General features: G+C 38.0%; 1 pseudogene; it reads right to left on the bottom strand.

Moving 5' to 3' along the window:
* Positions 1-22,432, bottom strand: part of LOC127641703 (UDP-glucuronosyltransferase 2B18-like) — a 98,113-nt pseudogene extending 75,681 nt beyond the window's left edge.
* Between the last annotated feature and the right edge of the window lie 3,658 nt (positions 22,433-26,090).

The following is a 26,090-nucleotide window of genomic DNA, read 5'->3' as shown; positions in this document are numbered from 1 at the left end:
AACACTCTCGGGAGGCTATTTCCAGTCATGAATGGAGAAAGACCAAAATCTCAAAAAAGGTTGGTCAAGATTACGATTAAAGAAAATATTTCAAATCAGCAATAAAATTGAACAATAGGGGAATCATAACTTGTGATTCTTTACATCATATTAGTATAGCTTATGCACATTGTAGAGTTGATTGACAGGTGTTGTCTGTTTCTAAAAGGTTATTGGCTCTTTTAACTATAAGGACTTCCTTTCTATATCCATTGACCATTGGGAGCTCAGAGCTCCTTGCTGTGTGTTCCAATTTCTCCCATTCATTTTTAACAGAAGTGGCCCATCTCTGCTAAATAATCTCTGATAATATGCACCTGTTACCCTCTCTTACTCATTTTGTGAAAAGAATCATGTTGTGTTTTGCTCTCTCAATTGTTCACTCACTAATACACAAAAACATTTATTCTACTCCAATAACCAAACTATAATGAAAGTTTTACACACAAAAGCGATGAAAATTGTTTGAGTTAAAAACATGTACATGTTGTAACTGTATACTTTCACAGCAATATCTTACGTTATACTATCTTCTTTTTAAGAAAGACAATTCCCTTGTACTGTTCTCTTGGCCATTTTTGAAAGTCTGTGAAACTGTGAAGGAGGTCAGCAGAGGATGGCCAGACTGGTTTGAACTGACAAAGTCTACGGAAACTCAGATTACTGCTCTGTATAATTGTGGTGAGAAGAATAGCATCTTAGAATGGTTGGCAGGTTGGCTCGGTTTTGGCGGCACGAGGGAGACCTACACAATATTAGGCAATGGTTTTAATGTTGTGGCTGATCGGTGTATATATATACACACATATATATTAGGGATGCACCGATCAAAAACCTGGATCTGTTTTGGCTCCGTTACTGACGTTATTAGACGCATCAGGTACTGGTCCGACGAGCCCAATACGTGTTAGTCATATTCGTTACTGTCAAGCTCCACAAATTACATAAAATAACAATAAAGGCACCATTTAAGTAAGCCATATAACTTGTGCATTTTATTCAAAGCCACTTGAAGACACGCAATAGCTCTGTGAATTGCAAAAGTCTATGTTTCAGGGCCTGAATTTCGTTTTTTAAACTGGGGGAATTCCCCTTACATGGGTCACATGGGGGATCTAGATTATTGGGGGTAACTTTTGATGCATTGCTAATTTCATCATCTTCATTTATTAATATATACAGATTTGTATGCATGAATTGTGCATTTCCAGTTCTCAAAACAGTTAATAACAACAATAACAAAAAAACTTTATACAAAATACACCATGCTCTTCTTCAAATTGACATTAAGACCTCAGTTTAAACTAGGCCTAGGCTATATATTAATGTCTCTCTATTTCAGTGTCGTTCATGTGTTTCAGTTCAGTTCAATTCTTTGCTTTTTTTTTTTTAAACTTCATACAAAATACGCCATGCTCTCCTTCAAATTGATATTAAGAACTCCTTTCTACAAGCGCGTGCTCTCCCGTGGCGTCTGTCGTTGCTATGCAACCATGAACTGCGCTCTCCATGATGACAAGGAAGTATCAGCAAAAGATTAATTGATTTCTAGCCCTTGCTTTACTACTAGATATATTTATGTTGATGAATAATAAGACGCCCTGTACAGCTATCATGATCAGCTGTTCGGCCGAGAATTCAATGTTGTTACGCTGTAAGCTGATCAGTTGGTTCGTTGCTGCCGCGCTCTATCACTCGCACACCATAAAAAGCAAAATGGTTTTTAATGTTTCATTTAGCCTATTTCACAAAAATGGCCGCCGAGACCGGAAGTAGGGTAAACTATTTTCCGGTGAACGCGCTAGCAGCAGCAGTCGGAGAACAATGGCGGAATCTAAAAGCAGTCAGACATGTTAGCGACCTTTATGTTTCAACTCGAAAAGAAACAACCCTATTTATCATTTCACAGCTTTCCTTGCTATGAAATGTTGAAAAGGCGTTGGATATGGGCTATACTGAAGAGAGGAGGGGCCGACGTTCACAGTGAGGAAAGGCAGTACTTTTTTGTGTGCTAAGCACTTCACGGAGGATCGAAGTCTGTGTTAGAGAGTCCGGTCGTAAGTATCTTACACCGCAGGCCGTACCTTCTCGGTTTTCCTGGAACAACTGGGGAGAAGTTAAATTACGCCAGACACTGACGGCAAAAAGAGGTGTCTGTTGTGTACTCAAGGAAGCAGAAGTGGAAAGTGCTGATGCACGCTGCTGGTGCAGGAGCACGATTACGACAGCCGCGCTCCCCCGGGTGAGTGTAACATGTTATTATCCAATACAATATGTTAGATTTTATAAAATTGCTGTAGCATATAGTAGCAGTTATGCTAGCAGTGGAGCATGTTAGGAAGATGAATTTGTATTTAATTATTTTTAGCATGGTCTGGTGCGACCAATACCACGATTTAAAATATAGGCCTAAGTTAGCTATTACTGGTAGCAGCTAATTTTTTGCTGCCTTTACGTGCCATCGGAAACATCCTACTTCCCTCTTCTGAAGTTGTGACTACGAGCTCATTCAAGCTCGTAGTCACACAGTTGTGACTACGAGCGCATTCAAATTTTAACTTGTCAGGGCGTTCGTCTCCATTTTTTTTTTTAAACTAGGAAACTAGTATTTACGATCATTCGATAGCACGATAAGTCATCATTTCTCTTGTCAGCCCCTTTTATACTGCATTCTGTGGTTTAGCTCAGAGGACCCCAGTATTTTGCATGTCTCTTTTGTCTGACACCCATTTCAGTTCTTGTCCAGTTATGTTCATATTGTCTCCATTGTTGCATATATTAAATGTGCAACAATGGAGACAATATGAACAATTGATTAAACAGAACTAAATAAAAAATGGTATGTGAGGCTGTTGGGGTGAATAAAAAATTTACACTGATGTTCTAACTGTTTTATAACTGCATACATGTAATTGCAATTTACCAAATGAATACGTTTTTTCCCCCTCTAATGATAAAGTGTCATGTTTAACACTAAAAATGTTTTATTTTGTTCTATTTAATTAGGTGCTCTTGATGAGGCACTGGAAAAAATAAAGGAGCTGGAAGAACTGGTGTCAAGGCTTACCATCTCCCGATCTTTGCTGGATAGATGGTGTGTGTCTGATGAAGACTTCAGGTATTTCACAAGGTTCTCATCCAAAAACATTTTTATGATTTTCTGGAGATCTATTGAGCCCTCTGCATCCAATATTGTGTACTGGTCCAAAGCCAAGAGGATTGGAATTTCAACTGCAGAGAAAGAGGTCGTGAAGCCAAGCCCCCAGCGTAAGATGCAACTCATTGATGAGTTTTTCATGTATTGCTTGCGGGTTGCTGTCGGCCTTAGAGAGAGTTTTAGCTGAGATATTTGGAGTGAGCACTTCTACAGTGAGTCGCATTGTAATCACATGGGCAAACTACTTGACCTTGTGTTGGGATCCATTCAAATATGGATGACCCGTGAACAGGTGAGACGAACAATGCCTGTGAAATTTCAGCAGTACTGCCCAAATGTGAGGGTCATTATTGACTGCACAGAATTCAGATGTGAGAGCCCAGAGGCAATTACCCTTCACTCTGAAACATTCTCAACCTACAAGAGCCATACCACCTTCAAAGCTTTGATTGGAGTTGCACCCTGTGGTGCAATCACATTTGCATCAAAGTTGTTCACTGGCTCTATCTCTGATAAGGAGTTGACAAGGCAGTCAGGAATCTTGGACTTACTGGAGCCAGGTGATGAGGTTATGGCAGACAAGGGCTTCCTTATTGGAAAGCTTTTGGAGGTTGTTGGGGCAAAACTAATCATTCCACCTTTCAAACATAGAGACCAGTTCAGCAGAGAGGAAACAGAGAGAACCCAGGCCATAGCCAGACTCTGCATCCTGGTTGAACGTGTAATTAGGCGAGTAAAAGAGTACCACATTTGGGATTGCTCAATTCCACTCACCTTGGCAGGCACAGTGAATCAGATGTGGTCCTGCTGTTGCATGATGGCAAATTACCAGGGTCCTTTAGATTTTGAAGGTGAGGTAAAATACTGGACAGTTTGAACATACCAGCTCACACTTGCTTTGCTTAGAGCCCGCATCAACGGGGCATAAGCATTTGCTGTGAGAACCTGCCTTTAGTTTTTAAGATTAAACTGTTATTTTTTGTGATTATACAGTACGTTTTATATGAAGTTTTAAGGTTAAACTGTTATTTTTTGTGATTATACAGTACGTTCTGTTCAAATGTTACACTCAAATGTTCAGATGTTTCAGTGTTGTCTGTTTGTAGGCGTCTGTTTGTTACGTTTGTCTTGTCCTGTCTACCCACTCTGAGCCTGCACCTTGACGTGGTGAGTGGGCTTCTAACTAAGCCAGGCTAGATGTGTTGAGAGTTAAAGCCAAGATGCTATTACCCTTTCTCTTTTTCAGACATGCTGGTGGTTGCTGTTTCCAAGTTTTTCCAGTAACGAACACTGCTAAGTATACAATAACTTTTAACTCCGATATAGTGTGTAGGCCACTGACTTTGAATATGTATAATTTCAAAGTTCTAAACCATAAGTATTAAAACCACATGACATTTGTCAAAGTATGTCTACTTGAAGTGTCTACTGTGTGTTTCAATAATAACTATTAATGTCTTTATTTAGTCATTTTATGTTGTTTCTACATTAATCTGGGTAAATGTAAAATTATTAAATGATAAAATAATGCCTCAGTGTGTTAATTATCAGTGTGTCTTATCTAATGTGAATATGTATTGTATTAGTATTTGGAGATTACCTCCATATGCTCTATACAGAGTAGACTGCACACAGCTCCTACCACAGGCTTTCGGCTTGCACACTACAAGCTGATCCACTGGTTCAGGAGTGATGCCCTGACAAAACATGTATATATTGCATTTGATTGTAATCTGATTTGCACATGCATTTTACATACTTTTTTATTTATTATTTACTGTTGGCTAAATTAAAACTGTTTGAGGAGTTTGTTTTTATACCTGGGTGCGTGGCCTATGCCATGTCTGCTGTTTGCTTGTGCAAGCAAGGGCAGCTGGAACATTTTTGGTTCCTAATGTACTGTAATGTGCTGTCTGGTAAAGTAGTGCAACCAGGTGGTTGCACAAACTTCTTCCAGCAGCACAAGTACAAGTATAAGCTGCCATTTGAGGTGGATGGTTAGATTCAAGCGTGATCTGGAGAAAGTGATAGAAAGACTCATATATTTCACATCTTTATTTAACTTTTGTGTGTTGTTCATTTAGGGTGTACACTGGGATTTTTTGGGGACATACAAAAATGTTTTTGTAACTTTTTAAAATGTAATATCATTAGTGTAAAATTAGTTTTTTATTATTTATTTGCCTTAATTTCATTATTTTCATGTTTAGATAAAATAGCAAAGTTAAATTAAATTTACTGTAAAGATGTACAATTCTTAGTTTCATTCATGGTGATGACATGAAAATGAGCTATAATCTAGTGTAAGATTGCTGCACTCTCCTGGACAACTAAATAACATGATTTTTTTTAAAGCCACTAGATATCACACATACAATCAGACATCATTTCTATTTATTTATTGATTTTGTGGGTGAAGATTGGTATAGTAAGTGTCATCAAGTGCAATGCCATTTTAATGAATGTAACATTGTTTTGTTTTTTCTAACTATAGCTGCTGACGTTACTATTGATACTGAGACAAGTAGAATTTATCTTGGTTATCAAAAAATATACCATTCATCATTAGCTAAATCCAGTATGTATTTACCTCAAGTTGATGTGGTTCCTCATGCTTTCTTAACGACCTATAACATCTGGCCCTAATTACCACTGTCCCTGCAATAATATTTGAGACTGAAGTGTCCAAATACACACAAACATGGTTAAAACTCGGTTTTTTTATTACACCACTTTGAAATTCATCCATAAAACCAACAAAAGGTACATCGCCTATCAGTAAATAATACATACCTTGGTAATCAAAAATAAATTGCTCAAAAAGAATTTGTAACCTTTGTCCAATTTTGATCGTTTCACATCTCCCTGAAAAATGTCAGCAAAACGGACAACATCGGATATATGTACTTTTGGCAAGTACATGAATGACTGAGAAAAAACACGCTGTTCACAGTCCATTTTGCGAAGAATGTCCAAGAATGAATGGGGATCGTAGAGAGCGGCGGCGCGACCGGAAGAATCGTTACCCTACTTCCGGTTGCGGTCGCCATTTTGTGAAATAGGCCTATTGCGTGATTAAAATGACATTATTTGGAAGCGGATAATTTCTTCACAAACAGCTCATTATGACTCAAAATGTTAGAATGCTGCACCTACACTCAATAGTGTGGATAAGATCAGCGCAACGCAGACCACTGCATTGACAGCGTGAACCATGATCTGTCTGTAACAGCCAGGGCTCAGCGGAAGAGAATACAGGTGTTCTGACGATTTGTGCTACCCATCGATATGTGCTACTTACTGGTTATGCGCATGTGCAGACTCACAGTTTTGTTCTGCGTTACCACGCCCATAAATCTATGCATCCTTGCTGTGGAGACTTGACGGTGAGCATTGCAATATCTTTAATCCTTTTTTTATTACATAATTTGACATGTGAACGTGTAAATGTTAGCATGCACACCTTATTTTCAGCATAATATAGCAATTAGCTATGAATGACCTACGTTCATCGTGTGTTCTACTTCTTTCAGAGTTTTGAAAGTTTGGAAAATTCTTGATTTTTAACCTGTATGCTTTCAAGGATTGAAATGTGCTTACATACTGTGTTGTACGCTCCTTGCTTGAAAAAGATGCAGATCAGAGCACGATTGAAATGGTAAAGTATAACATAAAAATGCGTATATATTGTACCTCAATGAGTTTTATGTATCTAATGCTGATTTTTATTTTTTGTAGGTGCAGTGTGATTTGTGCTGTAGGTGGGCACATTTTCAATGTGCCAAATATGAAAAAGATAGTTGTGCAACATATACGTGCAAAAGTGCCAGTGTGTGTGAAATGTGTACAAAGTTACTTTCACACGTAAGTAATCAGAATGTGCTAATGTTCATGTAGTGTGATATGGCGTGAGGCTTTAAAATAAATAAATAAATAAATGTACTGTTTTGCCAGATTCAGAGTACTTTCATCATTTATTTAGTTTAAAAAACTGGGAGCATTATTTGATAGGCACGTTGGTCTATCAAAATATGCAACTCCTGACATCTTAAAGATGCTATTACAGAATATGCTGCTCCTGACATCTTGAAGGCATAATTACAAAATATCTCAACATACTCTCCATATTCATAAGGTGCATATGGAGTGAGTAGTGATGTAAAATAAAGTGAATTTGCACTGGGAGTATTATTTGATAGGGCACGTTGGTCTATCAAAATATGCAACTCCTTACATCTTGAAGACATTATTATGTAGTATTGTTTTTTCTAATGACAGTGAACATAAGGTAAATATTCATGCATCAAAAAATGCTAACTACCATATGAATATTTGTACGGTCAGCCAGCTGAACAAGAATAACTGAAAGTTTCAGTTAGGAAAGGTGTGCTTTGACAGGTCAAAGATGTGTAAGCCCGTTTATCGGTCCAATGACGGTCTCCAATAATACGGGTGAAGGTCTCTGCGCGTTACAGTCTTTCTTGTACGCAACACAACAATATTAAATGAAATACATTTTCTCTTATGTATTACCTCGTTATTTCATCTGACTCCATAAATGAAAAAGGTTTTTAATGATATCTGAGTATCATTAAAAGTGAGCGAATGTTTGATTATTCCTTTAACTCTTTAATTATATTTTACCCGTTTAGATTAAGAAACTATGTCGCTTTGAGGTCCTCGCGTGTTTTTCTCTACACCGCGGGTCTCACGATCACAAGCGGCCAGTATTGGATCATCAAACAGAGGTAATTGCTATATACCGGAGATCTTTAAGTTCACACAATCAAAGATACTTCAGTATAGCCCCATGGAATTGCATACACTTGAATGTAACTTAACGTTTTCTTCAGTAGAGGTCACGGCCACTATTATAGATGTAAGTTGACCAACATAACTTCTCTTATAATAGCTTTGGATTGGCCATGCGTGGTTTCCCACGTACACTTATCTGGAGAAACATCAAATTAAAACAGAGGTAAGACACCCAGATTTAGATTGGTCAAGCAGCGTTTGCTGTTCTAAACGGAAATTCCCTTTTTGTCTTTGCAAACCAAGTACACTTGAATCGATGCCAAATATTAGTCGTCACTAATCTGACGCAGACTTGCGTGTAACATACTGAATCATTCAATCTGTTTGGGAAACACAATGTCAGAGTCAGTCAGAATAAAATCAAATGTTGACAATTTATTGACCAGGTAACATAATCAATTCATCAATTCCAATTAGACATTGATAAGTCAAAGTTAGACATTTTATCAAAACATAAGAAATACGAATTGCAATCACCTGAAATAAACTACAAACAGTAAACTGTTTGGGATCATCTGATTACAGAGAGCCCTGAGCAATGTGTGGCCTCTCCTTAAATACCCCGATAATTCAACATGCTTACCAAATGGTGGTGTCTGTCATTATAATTAGATTTTGGTCCCCTGTTGAGGGGTTCCTGTAGATTAACATACAGGAGGTATGGAGGATCTGGGGAGGGCACACCTTTAAGGGGCACACCACATTTCACATATTTTATAACTTCTTTTAGCTTTTCATTATGGCTGAGAGGATGAGACCAGTTTACCAGGCGCACTGAGAGACTTTAAATGATACCAAACATGTTATAGTTACTTTTTGTACACACTTCACATTGCATAGGTTTTAGTGAGCTTTAAGTGAGGAGGAGGAGTAAGATGAAGATACTTTAGAAGGGAGGTGTTAGCTGCACAGTATGTTGCATCTCGGATGTTGCTGTTACATCTGCAGAGAGAGTTCAGATGTTAATTCTCATGAGAGCCTTTTGTTTTCTCGAGGAGTAGCCCAGACTCACTGGCACCGCCTTACAGATGAATATTTTATGATAATTTTTAGTTTTCACACAGTTTTAAAAATAAAAACAGTACAGTATACAGTACTCATAACTTATAATTTTATTATAATTGTATTTCATATAATATACAATAATGTCATTTTTACTTGTTATATCAAATGTGATAATTGCTGGTTCATTTAAAATATAAAAATATGCTCCCCATACACTTACCCTGTTTTAAATGAAATAACGATGTCTTAATATGAATCGACATTCTCTGTGATCGATTACGCTTGGGTAGCATTTTTCGACAAGGCAGCACAAATCGTCAGAACACCGGTCCAGCTGATTGAGGTATTAAATTCGAAAATAAAATACAGTTTGACATCTTTTTCTCGCGATCTGTGAATTTATTTTTTAATCATTTGCTCTGAGATGAAGCAAATATATTTGTGCGGAATTTCTCGACTACAAAAGCTAACCTTAGTGGAATGCGAGAATTCTGGCCAGAGAGTATGGGCGGATGTGGGCGTGAGAAGCCGGTTAATGGTGTCTGCCCATTTAGGCAAGGCAAGGCAAGTTTATTTATATAGCACATTTCATACACAATGGTAATTCAAAGTGCTTTACATAGAAGAGATTAAAATAAAATAATTAAAACAGTTTAGAATAAAATAAAATAAAATACAGTACAAACAGTCGGACACACAGTGGCACAGTGCTCATTCAGTAAATGCACAGCTAAACAGATGTGTTTTGAGTCTGGATTTGAATGTGACTACTGTAGGAGCACATCTGATCTCTTCTGGAAGCTGGTTCCAGCTGCGGCTGGCATAATAGCTAAAAGCAGACACTCCTTGCTTAGAGTGAACCCTTGGTATTTCTAGCTGATGTGATCCTAATGATCTGAGTGATCTGTTGGGTTTATATTCAGTGAGCATATCTGCAATATATTGAGGTTGAGTGATTTATATACCAGTAATAATACTTTAAAATCAATCCTAAATGTAACTGGGAGCCAGTGTAAAGACCTGAGGACTGGTGTGATGTTCATATTTTCTGGTTCTGCTCAGAATCCTGGCAGCAGCGTTCTGTATGAGCTGCAACTGTCTTATGGTCTTTTTGGGAAGGCCAGTGAGGAGTCCATTACAATAATCCACCCTGCTGGGTATGAAAGCATGCACAAGTTTCTCTAGGTCTTGACTGGAAACAAAGAATCTAATTCTTGCAATATTTTTCAGATGATAGTATGCTGATTTAGTTATTGCTTTGACATGACTACTGAAACTAAGGTCTGACTCTAGAGACACACTAAGATTCCTGACTTGATTTTTAGTTGTTTGACCCCTAGCGTCAAGGTATGCATTCACCTTGAGAACTTCATCTTTGTTTCCAAACACAATGACTTCAGTTTTGTCTTTGTTTAACTGAAGAAAGTTTTGGCACATCCAACTGTTTAATTCATCAATGCATTGGCACAGGGAGTCAATGGGGCTGTAATCGTTAGGTGATAGGGCTAAGTAGATCTGTGTGTCGTCTGCATAGCTGTGGTAAGCAATTTGGTTATTTTTCATTATTTGGCTCATTGGGAGCATATACAGGTTGAACAGGAGTGGCGCAAGAATTGAGCCTTGAGGGACTCTGCATGTCATGGACGTCCACTCAGACTTATGGTCTCCTATACTCACATAATAACCTCTCTCTTCTAAGTATGACTTGAACCATTTTAGGACCATCCCAGAAAGCCCCACCCAGTTTTCCAGCCTGTCAAGAAGTATGTTATGATCAACAGTGTCAAATGCAGCACTGAGGTCGAGTAATACCAGTACTGATAATTTGCCTGTATCAGTATTTAAGCGAATATCGTTTATTATCTTTATGAGCGCTGTCTCTGTGCTGTGATGCGATCGGAAACCAGATTGAAAATTGTCAAAGTATCCATTTGAGTTCAAGAATTCGTTCAGCTGATTGAAGACAACTTTTTCAATGATCTTGCCTATGAAAGGAAGATTTGAGATCGGTCTATAGTTGCTTAATATGGTCTTATCCAGATTGCTCTTTTTCAAGAGGGGCTTGACAACTGCAGTTTTCAGGGAGTTTGGAAAACTCCCAGAGAGAAGTGGAGAGTTTATCACTTCTTGGAGATCTACTTCTAAACAGTTGAACACACTTTTGAAAAAAGATGTGGGAAGTGCATCAAGGGCGCAGGTTGATGTTTTAAGGTGCTGTATGGTTTCTTCCAAAATTTTGCCATCAATTTCTTTGAAATCAGACATAGTTTGATTTGTCTGACCCCAGCACAACTCAAGGATGTGCTGATCACCTTTCTGATATTATAGATTTTTTCAGAGAAGAGAGAAGCAAACTCACTACACTTGCTGTCCGAGAGCATTTCACTGGGAATATGGCTTGGGGGGGGTTTGTCAGTCTCTCAACAGTCGCAAAAAGAGTGCGTGTGTTGTTTAAGTTGCTGTTTATAATATTCGAGAAGAAAGTCTGTCTAGCTTTGCCTAGTTCCATATTAAAAGCATGGATGCTGTCTTTGTAGATGTTATAATGGACTACAAGTTTTGTCTTCCGCCACATGCGCTCTGCTTTTCTGCATTGTCTTTTCATATTTTGCACTGCTGTTGAGTTTCTCCAAGGTGCTTTTTGTCTGCCACTCTTCTTCCTGACTTTCACAGGAGCAATATCATCAATTACACTTTTAACTTTTGAGTTAAAAGAATCAAGGAGAAAATCAACAGAGCCAGCAGATATACTTGGTGTTAAAGATATAGACTTCATAAATAGTACACGAGTGTTCTCATTTAAGCATCTCTTCTTGACAGACACAGATCTAGCTTCAATGGCAGGAGAGATTAATATATCAAAGAAAATACAGAAATGATCAGACAGTGCTACATCCTTAATAACAATCGATGAAGTGTTTAGACCCTTACTGATAAGTAAATCTAGAGTGTGTTCATGATTGTGTGTGGGTCCATCTACATGCTGAGTCAGATCAAAAGTCTTTAAAACAGTTATGATTTCTTTTGTCATATTGTTTTCTGCATTATCTATGTGAATGTTAAAGTCTCCAGCAATGGCAAAACAGTCAAACTCTGAGGTAATTGTTGATAACAGTTCTGTAACGTCCTCATCATTATTTACAGGCCTCCAAAATACTCTCCAGCCTTTGCTAAGTAAAATGCGTGGAGCACCTTTTAACACACTACCCAGATATTCGAAAGATGGGTAATTCCCAAATGATATTTGCTTACATTGATAGACATCTTTAAAAAGAGCAGCTAAACCCCCACCTCTCTAATTTACCGCGTGTCTCCGTTTGTACGATAAATTAGGGACAAAGCTGAGCTTTATCACAAAGTTATCTACTAGCCAAATGTTTGTGAGGGGTCATGCACGCGTGTGTGTGTGTGTGGTTAGTACGACAGAGAGAGAGAGAGAGAATAATGTGGCGGTGCTGAAGCCGGTTTCGCGATCGTGGGAGAGAAGGCAACTGTTAGTTTATCACTAAGAGACGTGGCGAACGGCTCGTAACCCGTCCCGCGGCCTTTGGTCCTTTAATGGATAAACACAGTGTGCCGGTCTCATCCGCTATGGTGTAAATACACAACAGTCCAACATGGTTTGATTACAACACAGCAAACTCTCATTTGTGATAACAGTATGTTGCATTAATACCTTGAGTATTATTTGCAACAATGAGCGGACTCGGCGGTCCGTAAACCGTACAAACAATAACCTTGATCCACAAGAATAACACACCTAAATATTCTATCTCTGCCCAGACGTTAACTGCTTACTTGGATTGAGTGAGGACGCATGTAGAATGTGTGTTCATCCGTTGTTTGACTGCCTTCTTTTCTACTGAAGACTTTCATGGGAATTACTGTTAATTTTGCTGCTAAATTATCCAGTACACTAACAACAACTGTAAAGTTTTTCTTATTAGGCTGCACATTTCTATTGAAATAATATGCAGTTTGAGGTTTGTGTTTCGTTACATATAAAAGAGTATCCCCAATTAGCAGACATTCTATTCTAAACTGAATATGAAAAAACAACACTGCTATCGGATTGGGATCGGTATCGGCCGATACTGAGATTTCAGGTAGCGGAACCGGAAGAGAAAAATGGTATATATTAAACATGTTATATTTGTACATGTTACAGTATATTAATCATATTGAATAAATGGCTTACTGATTGAGATGGTGTAGAGTATGAATGGAGAAGCATGATTCTGAATGCAATGCACACATTCTTGCAGAGGGTCATAAAACCCCACACATCCTTGTGCCTTCTAAAACCCCCTTCTGAGATGGGAAAGGAATGTGAGACTTTGAATGGCACAATGTGTTCCTAACATTTAAAACCCAGAAGGGCTTAATTTTAAGGAAATATGTTTTATCCCCGTATGCTTGTGTATTTTTGTTGTTAGATCAAACTAGTTAAAATTATAAGTTGTGTTAGTTAAACTCTGATGGCTTAAATAAAGAGCCTAAGTATCTATATTCACCTTTTAAGTGCACCAAATACACGCTTCTTGGTATCAAATTAAACCTTACGACTTGTCCTAGCTGAATATAAATATAAGGTTACATTAAAATTGTATTCTGCTATGTGTTACCATCTTTTGAGTGATTCAACCCAAAATCCTGACCTGGTCATAAATCATGCAAATGACTAGCCGTGACAAGACAAAGGGAACCATCTCGCGCCCAAAACGGAGGAGTCCCATTGGGCCATTCCTCCCAAAGGAGGCGTGACCTCCCTACCTTAAAAGTCAGCATCCGGCATTGAATCGTCCTCTTACTCTCTTGTCCTGTGTCCTCTGATCTCTCTCCAAGCTCTCTTGCGTTTTCTTTGTGTTACTTTCGTCAGACATGTCTTTTATTTTATTTGGCGTTTATCTCAGTCTTTTATTTGTCTTCAGACAAAGCTCAACACTTTACGTTTCTAGAGCAGTCCGATACCCTCCGGGTGAAAGGACTCTCTCTCAGCAACAACCGTTCCTCCTAAGATGCTTTGAACTCCCCGCGAGCGACCCACGCTCGGGGAAACACCAAGAGAAATCCTCCATCTCACGGATGCCACGAGGACACGATAAACACGCAGTCTTGTTCAGCGACACAAAGGTCCATTGTGCAAGTATTATTTCATCTAAATTCCAATGCGTTAAAGTGTGTAACTCCTTGATGGCTCTGAAGGTTTAACGAATTGTAACAAGTTTGCTATACCATAATCTCTTTATTTTCCTCACTGTTTTTACTTTGTTTGTTTCATGTTATATGTTAAATGTTTGTTTGTTAAGTGTAGTGATATATCCTAGTTCCTTGTATTGAACCCAATTATACGCTTGATTGTCTGTGTTTGCTGGTCATAAAACAAAGCCTCTTCAATGTGCGATCTAAAGCTACGAGCTGATATTATCAAAGTAAGTTAACGTGCTTTGATGAGTTGGCTTATAACTAAGAATAAACCTTCTGGAGAATTGATCAAGAGTATTTAGCAAAGCGGTTCAGCTGGACCGAACTGGTTAGTTGCAATACGGGTCAATTCCCTTAAGGTGTTCGAAAATTAATATAGCCTGTCTGCATATGATGTATATTCCTAATTGATTATAATTCGTTGTGTTTAATTATCTATATATATTTGAAGCAGACTCTTGGACTATATAAGCCCTTTTTGGGGCAATTTGGTATGTATTGTTATCTAGTTCAATCCGTATGATTAATCATTGATTACGATCATTAAAATTAATTGTACATTCCCCAAACCTGAACCTAGATACCCTACAATGGGAATGCTAGATATGACATAACTGCATAACTTGAAAACTCTCCCCTCATCGCATCATGGTATGCAAGAATAGCGTTCAATTCTGTGCCTGGAATTGTGCATCATTGCAAGTACAGCATTGCAGGCCAACTTCGAGCATAGGTGGTATGTGTAGCCCAGTTCAGAAAACACTGCCATAGGCCGTTTGTTCATGTAAAGGATAAAGTATGGAAGTGTTTATTATTACTGTTTATTATTTTGTTTAAATATACTGTTTACAACACATTAATATTTGTTTTACTATTTATTATTGTTTTATTTAAATACAGTATCCATTTTATGCCTATAGTATTCATTTGTATTGTCTACTAGTGTTGTCACGGTACCAAAATTTCAGTAGTCGGTACCAATACCATTGAAATTTCACGGTAGCAAAACAGGTTACTAAACAACACTCTTTTATTAACAAAGTTAATAAAACATTAGCAGCAGAACTAAGAACAGAAATATGCCATTGAGCAACACTTTAATTTAAATATATTATTTTTGAATTATAACAAAACTGTACAATGTATGCTTAAAAGTATACACTTATATAAGATTTGCTTCAACTTTTGCAACTTTTACCTTAAGTTTTTACCAAGTACTAAAAAAAAACTAAATAAACAAGCATACAATAGAATGAATCAAAACAATTTCCAAACAAATGTGCAAAGTGCTCTCATATTAATAAAGCTTCATATTGCCATTTTTCTTCATGATAATAAATGCACAGTGACATATATTATGATTAAATAAGTCATGAGCCATCGCATTCTAATCTAGCTGCATTAAGCGTCCAGCTCGAGAGAGGAGTGTCCCGAGGCAGTCTCTCTCAGCCGGTGCAGTATAAATGTCTCCCCTTAGATCGAGACATTGCGTAGAATCATTGAAGAGAGCTTACCACACAGAGAAATGCCAGTTTCTGAGTTTAAAGTTATTAACATGACTTGCTTCTGTATTATTTGAATTTTAATAAAGCTATAACACATTAAATATAACTGCATTTGTAACGCCGGGATGTGTCCTTTAAAGAGCTCCGCCTCCGCTTATTCCACAACAAGACTGAATTTACTTTTATTTTGTATAATTCTCTAATACTTTGGGATCTACATAAAATGAAGCTGTGAAAGTTTAGAGTGCATCTGGACCGATCGGTTTAATTCTTCTCCTCAGTCAGGCGTGAACTGCTGTGCTGTGCTGTGCTGCTCTCCCGCGTCATTACAGTTTAATATGATTTCATTTTACGTTAAATGAGATCAAACGACTATTCGACAATGACAAATTTTCTAATCATTTTTTTTATTTTCGACATTGTCGATAATGTCGACTAATTATTTAAGCCCTAATGCAAATGATAATATCCTTTTAAACTAACCTGGTTTGGTTGCTTGAATAAATCTGGGTGTCTTGTCTTTCAGGTGCTTTATTAAGTTTGATGCGTTTCCTCCTTTCGTCAGAACATTGTGAAAGCAGCGTTTACAAATAGGTTTTTGCTGATATACTGTATGATGTTTCCCTTTTCACCAGCCTCAAATACAAAGAATTTCCAAACCTGGCTTTTTCCACTTTTCTTTTCGACAAGATTAATTTGAGACTCCACAGCAGCTTTGCTTGTTGCCATCTTTTGCTTGTTGTGAGCGTTCAAAAGTTCCCGACTCTGCATGGGTACCGGGTAGACCCAGTACTCGGTACTCCGGTACCTTCAGAAATCCTGGTATCTTAAAAAAACTTTTGTTTCAGTACCAACTTGGTACCGGAGTACCGGTATTTTTGACAACACTATTGTCCATCACATTAAAAAAATAAATTAAACAACAAGACTGATATCTGGCTATGAGTTTTTATATTCAACTAAATGTATATGTTTTCCAGACGTTCATAGAAATAAATGGATTAAATTATTTAATTTTACATCATGGAAAATTACTGACAGATTAAAACACAAAGATTATTGGATATAATTTACGAGTGAGATGAGTTATACAAATTTAAATGAAATTGAACAATCAGTGAAGATAATATGTTTCATTAATTCATTAGAAATAATAAGAATAATGCAGATAAAACAAAAGGAGGTACATTTTATTCATATTTGGCTCCTAAACTATGGAATAGTCTCCCTAACACTGTTCGAGATGCAGACACACACACACTCAGTTTAAGTCATCTATATAGCCATCCATACACATTTATCCTTCAACTCACAATTAGGCTGCTTTAGTTAGGTCTGCCGGAAAAGAAACCGTGACTATGATCTATAACTCAAATTGAATGGCATCTATGATAATATAATTTCCCTGTCTCAACCGACACTTTTCCTGAGGTCACCCGAACTGTCTGGATCAAGCTTCATACCTGCTTCGTGATGGACTCCACTGCTATGCATCACTGTGTGATGATTATAATGGCACTTTCCACTGCACGTTACGGTTCGACTCTGCTCACTTTACTTTTCTGAGCTTGCTTTTCCACTGCAGTTTAGTGCCGCCTCAACGTGGGTGGGATTATAGGCTGATCGTCATAGTTGCGCTGCCTCTTCTGCCGTGACGTCATCTTAAATGCGACACAAACATTACTGACCATAAACAATAACACGGCTGCTAGATGTTAGCTACTAGCTCATTGTGGTGCATAAAGCAGTTATTGCATGGTGATTTTACACAATTGTAACGGTTAAATTGGCCTTGTTGTTTTAGAAGCAAGCTTTCCAGTAGCTGGTCAACTAAATAAAGTGAAGCTTTCAAGCAGAGTATAGAGTTAACGTAACAAAACATACCATTCTCCATCGTGGACCCCAACAACGCACTCTCCCTCCCATTGCTCGCATCTCTTGCCATAGATAGCGTCCATTAGGTTGAACCACTTCCACTTTCTTCGGTTTTAACCACTCTGGCTGTTGTGGTCCTTGATGGTTCTGTAGTCACATTTAAGTTTTTTGTACTTTTCCCTACACTGTTGGTAGGTCCGATGGTAGCCAAGTGTGGCCAACAGCAGTGACACTTCCTGAAAGACCTTTACGTTTTGTTCGTTGCTAACGAGAGGAACGTCTGCACCTTGTTTATTGACCAAGGCGTGGTTTTGCGCACAGCCATTTCTTTCCACATTTTGAAAGTCGCGTGAACAAATGATACTGCTATCACTGTTGCTAACTTTAAAACTAGCGGGTTCATGTCCTATGTCGCAAATCCAGTGACGTTGGTAGTGAAGATTCTCTCTGACCAATCAGTGATCTGCAGGGTTTTGATGTCACATATAGTATCTGCTTGGCTCGCTTGGAACATCAACCGAGGTTGTACTAAAAAAAGTACCAGATACTATCCACGGTGGAAAGCCACTAAAAAGTGAGCAGAGTCGAGCTGTACCGTGCAGTGGAAAAGCCTCATGATAGTAGCCGGTGCCAGCCAAACATCACTTCAGTCCATTACGATGGACTTCAGAGGATGAACTGATGTCAACTCAAACCATAAGATATGGGATATTTCATATGCCATTGCCTGAACCTGAACCATGCAGTTAGGTGCATCTCAGCCAGGTTGAACTGAGATGCACCTAACTGATCTCTCCTGCATCACCTTGGTCTAATGATGGACTTCACTCTTGAAATGGAATATATAGACTATCAATTAATTGCCAAAAAACCCTTCATCAGCAAACTAACAAGGACAATTGCATCTATGTGAACTTCTGCAGTTAATCCAGGTTGGACTTCAAAGACATTAGTCGTTACTTAGTTTAATAATTTTAAACCATGACTTGCACTATACATAAGTAAAATTTGCATTATATTCATGATGTTAGCCAGAGGGGAACTGCCATATATAGGGCATATATATGTCCTATGCTATCCTATCAGTTTTAGGATTTTGCGTATGCCCAGATGAAATAACTGATGACACGTGTGGCCGCCAGAACACGGAACTTTTTGATCTAGTTGAGTGAATTGTGTTTTATTATTATTATTTAAAAAAATGTACAGAGGTTCTCTCTAAACGTGCACGGAGATGCAATGGGGAGCACTGGCAAGACAGACAGTTCGACTGAACTGATCCACCAATCAGAACGTTCATTTCAGATGAGATTGGATTTTTCCCAACCAATCATATTTTCCGTTTCAGTAAGGGGCAGGACATTTCCAGCGTATGACACACAAGCAGCCCTGGAGAAAGTATAATTTGCACTGCACATTTATTTCCCTGCTAAACGTAAATATTTGTATATACATTAAAATGTAACTTGTGCAATTAAACTTTGTGAAAATACTGCATCTTATTGCACCCCCTGACAGTTTTTGAAGCTCTTTTTTATTTATTTTTTGCCCTTTTCTGCTGTCTGTGGAGCCCTTTTCTCGTGACATCAAATAATTTATATTTCTAAGTAGGAAAACAACTTCACTCTACACAGAAAAGCACATAATATTACACAAATAAATAAAAATAAAAAAACATAAATTTTTATGTAAGCTATATATGGTAATACAAGATAAAGTTTTAACATGAACATTAGCCTACTAAACTCATATTAATGCTTAAAAGTTTATTGCGTATTATGAATTTGTTTATTAGTTAAAATAATAATCGAGTATTAACAATTTTCATAGTAGCATAATAAAAGGAACAATAATGACACCTATTTATTTAAATACATATTTAGCATGAAGTTACTATACCATTGAACCCATTGATTTACTACAGTAATATTGTAGAAGTAACCATGGTCAGTTGTGTGGTAACTATATGGTTTAACTAAATACCATGGTTAAACTAGGCTACTGTTAATTTTTGTAAGGGTAAACAAGAGCTTCACCCTGACTGGTCTCCACCAGAGTAACCGTCTCGCCTCGATGAATGGTTCCAGCAGTCCGGGCGCCGTTAAACAGCAGCATCCCGCACATTTCTTCCCCGAAGTTCATAATGAACTATTCAAGTCCTGGCGCGCGACCTTATATGGCGCGCTCGCGCAGTGACGATCATGGGAAAGAAAACGGTTATGCCCAATTACACCCTGTGGAGGAGGCGGTAGCGGCACACCTCTGCCCAGCGAGTAACGTACATCCTTCCAAACAGTGTTGACAAAGGTCCGCACTGGCGGGAAAAGCTTACTCAGCAGCAGAACAAGCTGGATCAGCACTCCACACAATGGCGGTGCTCCAGGGCAGAAATGAGTGATAAAGAAAAGCCACTCTTTTAGATGCTCCAGAAATGCAATAAGTGCAAAAAAGAATACAGCATTCGTTGCAAATGCACGAGATGCTCACACATTCTCAATAAAGAGCCCCCTTTTTCCTCTTCAAAGCACACACATTATGCGCAACCGCTTCCCTAGAGTGAGCGTCGCATCATATCATACAGTGAGCAAACCAAACTGCTCTCTGTCCCATTATGCGGATGCGTGGCGAGCCCTAACAGGTATTTCAGAATGGGTGCAAAAACGATCGAACATACGATCCTTTTTTTGCACACCGGCCACCCTGTTTCAACGGCGTTCTGTCTCCCACGGTTTCGTCCGATGACGCGCCAGTGTCCCTCTTCACTTTGAAATATTATCCCTAATTATATTTTCTCAAAAGTAGGTGGCCTGAATTTTTTTCCTACAATACTCCTATAATGTTACAAAGATCCCTATCAAACTCTCTAATTTTCATATGCAGATGCTCTTGGCATGGTCCCTAATATACAAACACAACTTTTCCTTACACAGATATTACTTATGGATATTCTCTTTAAGAATAAATCACTTTTTTTTTTGACAACTGAGTCAAAAACGATCTTCTTATAGTTGGTCAGCTTTTTAATTCATAGGGTAGACTTCACAACTATTTAGATTTTTTACAGAAATATAAAATTCCTATAACTGCTAATGAATATGCTATTGTTTTCAATGCAATTCCCTCTGGAGTGTCTTTTCTGTTGCAATGTTCTACATTTCCATGGCCATGTACTTGCTCTTTGAACCTAACTGACACAATGATCGAAAATGTATGCTTTTCTGTAGAGCAACAAAAAATTATTATAAAATCAGAGCTCTCTTCCAGAAAGAGATAATGACAATTCCTTATGTAATACCATACTGGAATAATATTGTAGAGAATTTATCGTGGGAAAAAGTGGTCTTTGTCTCATAAGTATCTGCTTACCAATAAAGTAAAAGAAATAACATTTAAATTAATTCACAAATGTTACCCAACCAAAACCTTTCTTAGGAAATATAAGTCAGACATTGAAGTGTATTGCTGTTTTAGTCACTCTCCTGAGGAAGATTTCATTCACTTGTTTTGGCAAACACAGAGAAATTTTGGACAGATTTGTTCATGTTTATCCAATCTTATTTTGTAAGTGACTTTTCTTTCTGTTTTAAAGATGTTTTCTTTGGTTTGTCTGACTACTCAAAAGAGAAAACAGGACAATATTACATAATTAATTTGTGTTTCTTTCTAAGCTAAATTTCACATACATTACAAAAATGTACTGGCTCTAAACCTCTCTTTTTCTCTATTCAAAGATGATCTAGACAAATACATGGACACTATCCAAAGCTCCGTTAATCCCAAAGCATTGAAAACTGTAGCTCTATATTCATCCTTTTTGTCCTCTTAAAGTAAATGCATTGCATTGTTGTGGTTTTGGTTTTTTCTTTACCCTGGCAACTTATTTGTGTATCTTTGGCTATGTTTTTTTTTTTTTTTTTCATGTTTATCTGTATTGCTTTTATGCTTTGTGATATTTAATAAAAAAAATACAAATAAAAAAAAGTCTATTGAACAAGGTCACCTGTTTCGGCACAAATTACCAAAATTAGCTATCCGACGCAGAGACTGCGTCTGGTTTCACATAACCCTAAATCTAAATAAGACTTAACAGATATAAAGAATGAATTTGTTTGAAGGATCTTACCTAATACATCGCTGTAGTAATTGTCCAAACTGATAGAGGCCATCCGAAATGCAAAGGAATAAACAACATACACGATCACATTTTTTAATCTTTCCACGTAGCTCATGTGATCTGTCATCTCCGTGCATACGAGGGCGGTGCGGGCATGTGTCCACATATCCTCTCCATGGAAAATCCCAGTGTAAACCTGAGGGACAAGACAATTGGTAGATCCAGAATCTCAGCCAGCAGGTCACTGCATATAAACATGTGATCATATAAGAGCACGTCAAACTTAAACGCCTTCAAGCGTTTGATCAGTTCTTCACTTCGCAGCATGGAGTCGCACATGGTCCGTTGAAATTCTTTCAGTTTCCCCAGCAAGTTCATAATCTGGAGACCGATCCGGACAATGTTTGGTCTGGGGTGTTGCATCCAGATATCCAGCAGCTGTTCCCTCAGACTGTGCACCTCATGTGCATCCAGAGGTACATCAAACACCAGATATTCAAACCTCTCCCGCTGTCTGAAGTTTACAGACGGTGAGGCTGAGCTCACCAACACTGTCACGTTGTGATTTCGGTCTAATAGTTCATCCACGATGTTGCGCATGGTGGTCCAGTGACTGTACTCTCCGGGTAACACGAGGACATGACCTCCGTGCGTAAAGCTGAGGTCACTGATTAGAAAGATGGAAAAAAGAGTACAAGACTTCCACAAACAGTGCATGGTAGACAGAGGCGCTGCAATAGGGCAGGCAAGGCAGGCAATTGCCTGGGGCCCCGAATTTTGAGGGGGCCCCCGAGGGCCGATCATTTAAACAATCAGAAATGTTCATATCAATATAACACGCAGTGACGCCGCAACACCTCCGCATCCCCCTTAGTGGGCCCCCCTCTCTCGCAAGGCTGCGTATGCTTTTGCTGCTTCTGGTGCCTTTTTCAAACTGTCGCAGCGCCTACTCGCGTTTCTGTCTTTCTTTTACTGTCTGTACCCGAAAATGCATGAATTCGTGTATTAAAAATGAAGAGGACATATCCATCTGGCAGCCAGAAGCGGAAAAAAAAACAAGATGATGGGGAAAAGAGAAAACATGACTGCGGTAAGTGATGGAGAAGTTTTTCAGCTTTAAAGCTGATTAAATCATACCTCAGGTCAACAATGAACCAAAAGAGGCTCTCAGCACTGGCACTAATTTCCATTGAACGGAACACACGAAGGTCTTTGGATATGGAGGACATAGTGGCAGCATTTGCCGTAGCTAAGGCTCGTAAGCAGCGTTTTTAAGGTGACAATACATTATTAATATGAAGATTTATGTACACTCAAATAAATTATAAGTTAATTTATGGAACCTGTTGACATAAAAAAGTTAATTAAAGCCAACATATCATTTAAGTACTTTAATGTTGTAAACAATAAACAATTTATGTTCTGTTAGATGTGTTTTGACTAATTTGTATGTTGTATAATTATATCTCTAGGTAACAAAGATATATTTACAAAAAAATATTTTAGAAGGGCCTCATTGATTAATTTTGCCTGCGGCCCCCACTCAATGTTGGTTCGCCTCTGATGGTAGAAGAACTCTTGGTAATTTTTTATTTGGAAAGAGGAACTGTGTGGACCATTCTGAAAGTCGCTATAACTATCAGTTACTATCGAAACCGAGGGCAAGAATAAAGGCTTGTTTGAGATGCCTTGAAAGTAGACGAGATAAGTCTGCTGCAGTCAAGGAATGAGCGAAATAATATGATACAGTTCTCTCGTCTCGTAGTGGACCTTCGAGATCAAAAGCAGATATCGCGAGATGCACATTCATGGCATGCGCTGTTGCTGATAAAATGGATAGGTGTGTTCGCATCGCACATCGCCTAATTATTATTTAATGCCCGATGCATGACTAGTCGTTATTCAGTTTTGATTAATCATTCATATAATGTGATTTTTACTAGACATAATTGACATTCAAGATATCTACAGTGAAAGGCTGACTGGCCATCGGAAGATTATGGAATAATTATGGGGTGTCTTCAGACATGCAATTTCCAAGCTAGAAAACGTCTTTGTCGTTATTGTCAGAACACCTGTTCTCCCGATGGGCCAGTCAGCCTCTCAATTTGATCAGCCTACTGACCAGGAAGAACTTTATTTGGATATATCTAATAAGCATTCTGACTGGGAAGAATTATAATAAGAGATATCTCGAATCAACATTCTTACTAGTGCAAAAAACAATACGATCTCTGAAATTGTTTGCCGTCCGCCATTTTGTCTGTTAAATAATTTATCTTTATATTTGTCTTGCATGTTTGGTTTATTTGAAACATAATTATACATAAAAATAAATAAGAAATCCAACTATAATTAACAATGTTTATGGGACACTTAAGTTATAATGATTTGTATCAGCCCTCATTCCCAAATAAACTTAAATAAAATGATAAGGGACAGCTACATTTGCTTGAAAGTAAATTGCATGTTGCATGTCTACAGTGGACATGTAAATAAATATTAGAAAGGAATTTTATTGACCTGTGTTGCATCACAACACAGCAGTAGGCTACATCACTCTGCCATCAGTGGGCTATAACCTTATGCCATGAATAAACCCATTTTGGCTAATAATACACAAGCATGTACCAGAGGCATTTCCAGCATTGAAGGACATCCGGGGCTTAGCCAAGACAATTTTATTTTCACACTAGCAACCACTTCTCTGTAGTCCAAAGCTGGTGAGAGGGTATTCTTTGAGTTTTGCTCTGGCTGGGCCTGTTTCTACAGTTCCTAAATCTTCCACTCTAGTAGCCTACTATCCTCGACTAACTCATCCTCTCTCCTCCCTGAATCATCTGTGATGCAAAAGAACAGATACAGCACATAACGTATTGCAAATCAGCTTCAAACAACTAATTCATCAAGCGCTACATATGTCAAATTGTAGACATATACCATTGAAGAAAATGTATTGGGAAGAGCAGATCAGTGGGGTTGCCCTAAGATCTATCATGATTCTTGAATGTTCATGTACATTACCATAAAGTCATCACAAAAGAGTTATATTATAGTAAAGTGAGGTAAAAAAAAAAATATTTAATATAAATAATTTATATTTTTGGACATAAATAGTCAAAATGATGTATAAGATCCTAAGATAAAGCAATACATGAATGACTTTAGTCTAAGTTCATTGACACACCATGGCATCGAACTGTATATAATTCTCAATGTTCATCTGTCAAAATCCTTTCATTAGGATCATTAGGAGCATTGGTATAAACAATGTTTCACTTTTAACTTTCTCTAAAGTAAAGTGACTGATTCATTGTTACCAGTTTCCATGCCTGATTCTGGCACAGCTGCTGCTGCTGGCTCCTCAGTCTGTAGCTCATCTTTCCTACCCTCTACAAAACCATTTAATTAAATCAAAGTGTATATGTACTACAAACTAATATCACAAAACAAGTCACATACATTTTATGTTAATGCTTATTGGTTATCCTTAGAGAAAACAACACCTGATAAACAGTGTTACAATGAATGCAAACTTTAATACAGTGAAAAAGACACTCAATTAGCACAACATATCATGTAATATGTATATAAATAAATAACAATTTCCAACATTCTTTTGAATGTCCATGTACTAAAATAAAATATGTGATGCCATTATTGTACCTTCATTTACTATTACTATTATTTTGAATGTTCATGGAAGATGAAGCAATGTCATAACAATATGACCTGGTCAGAAAAAGAAGTCAGTTAATTTACCTGATGAACTTTCACCTTTTGCGCTGACCCTTTATGCTTCGCAGAGCTAATGTGTGCTTCTAAATCACTTGCACCTTTATTAGCAACTGACACATAAGTGCCATCTTTACATGTCATACTTTCTGCTTCCTACGGATCTCGACCTGGACGAAAGCATGGGGATTATTTGTGCAAATCTTCTGTAAATTTGCACTTTTCTTTGGGCATTGTTTCCACTCAGCTGTCATTTGCTGCTACGGTTAAGCAACTGTTTAATGCCGAACACAAAATCGCTTTGTGCGTTCGTGGAGAGATTGACAGGCAGGAATTTTGCCAATAGTTGCTGCAAGCCTCTTATAATCGACCAATTGGTGTGCGAGAAGGCGGGACTTACAAAGAGGGGTTAAAGCAATGCAAACATGCGCACACTCACAATAAAGTATTAGACCAGATACACATCAAAATGCAACTACAGCCGAATCCACATTTCCACAGACATTTTCGCAAATTTAGAAATCCCGGCCGGACGCATTTTTAAGGTCCGAAAAAGAGGACATGTCCGGAAAAAGAGGACGTATGGTCACCCTACTACTGTGGGTGAAAGCCAGCCAGATGATGATCTTCAGACTTTAAA

This window comes from Xyrauchen texanus, chromosome 4, assembly GCF_025860055.1.
Source record: "Xyrauchen texanus isolate HMW12.3.18 chromosome 4, RBS_HiC_50CHRs, whole genome shotgun sequence".
NCBI classification, from domain to species: Eukaryota; Metazoa; Chordata; class Actinopteri; order Cypriniformes; family Catostomidae; genus Xyrauchen; species Xyrauchen texanus.
Note: the sequence above shows the minus strand (reverse complement) of the source record. Positions and strands in the feature narration are given on the sequence as shown.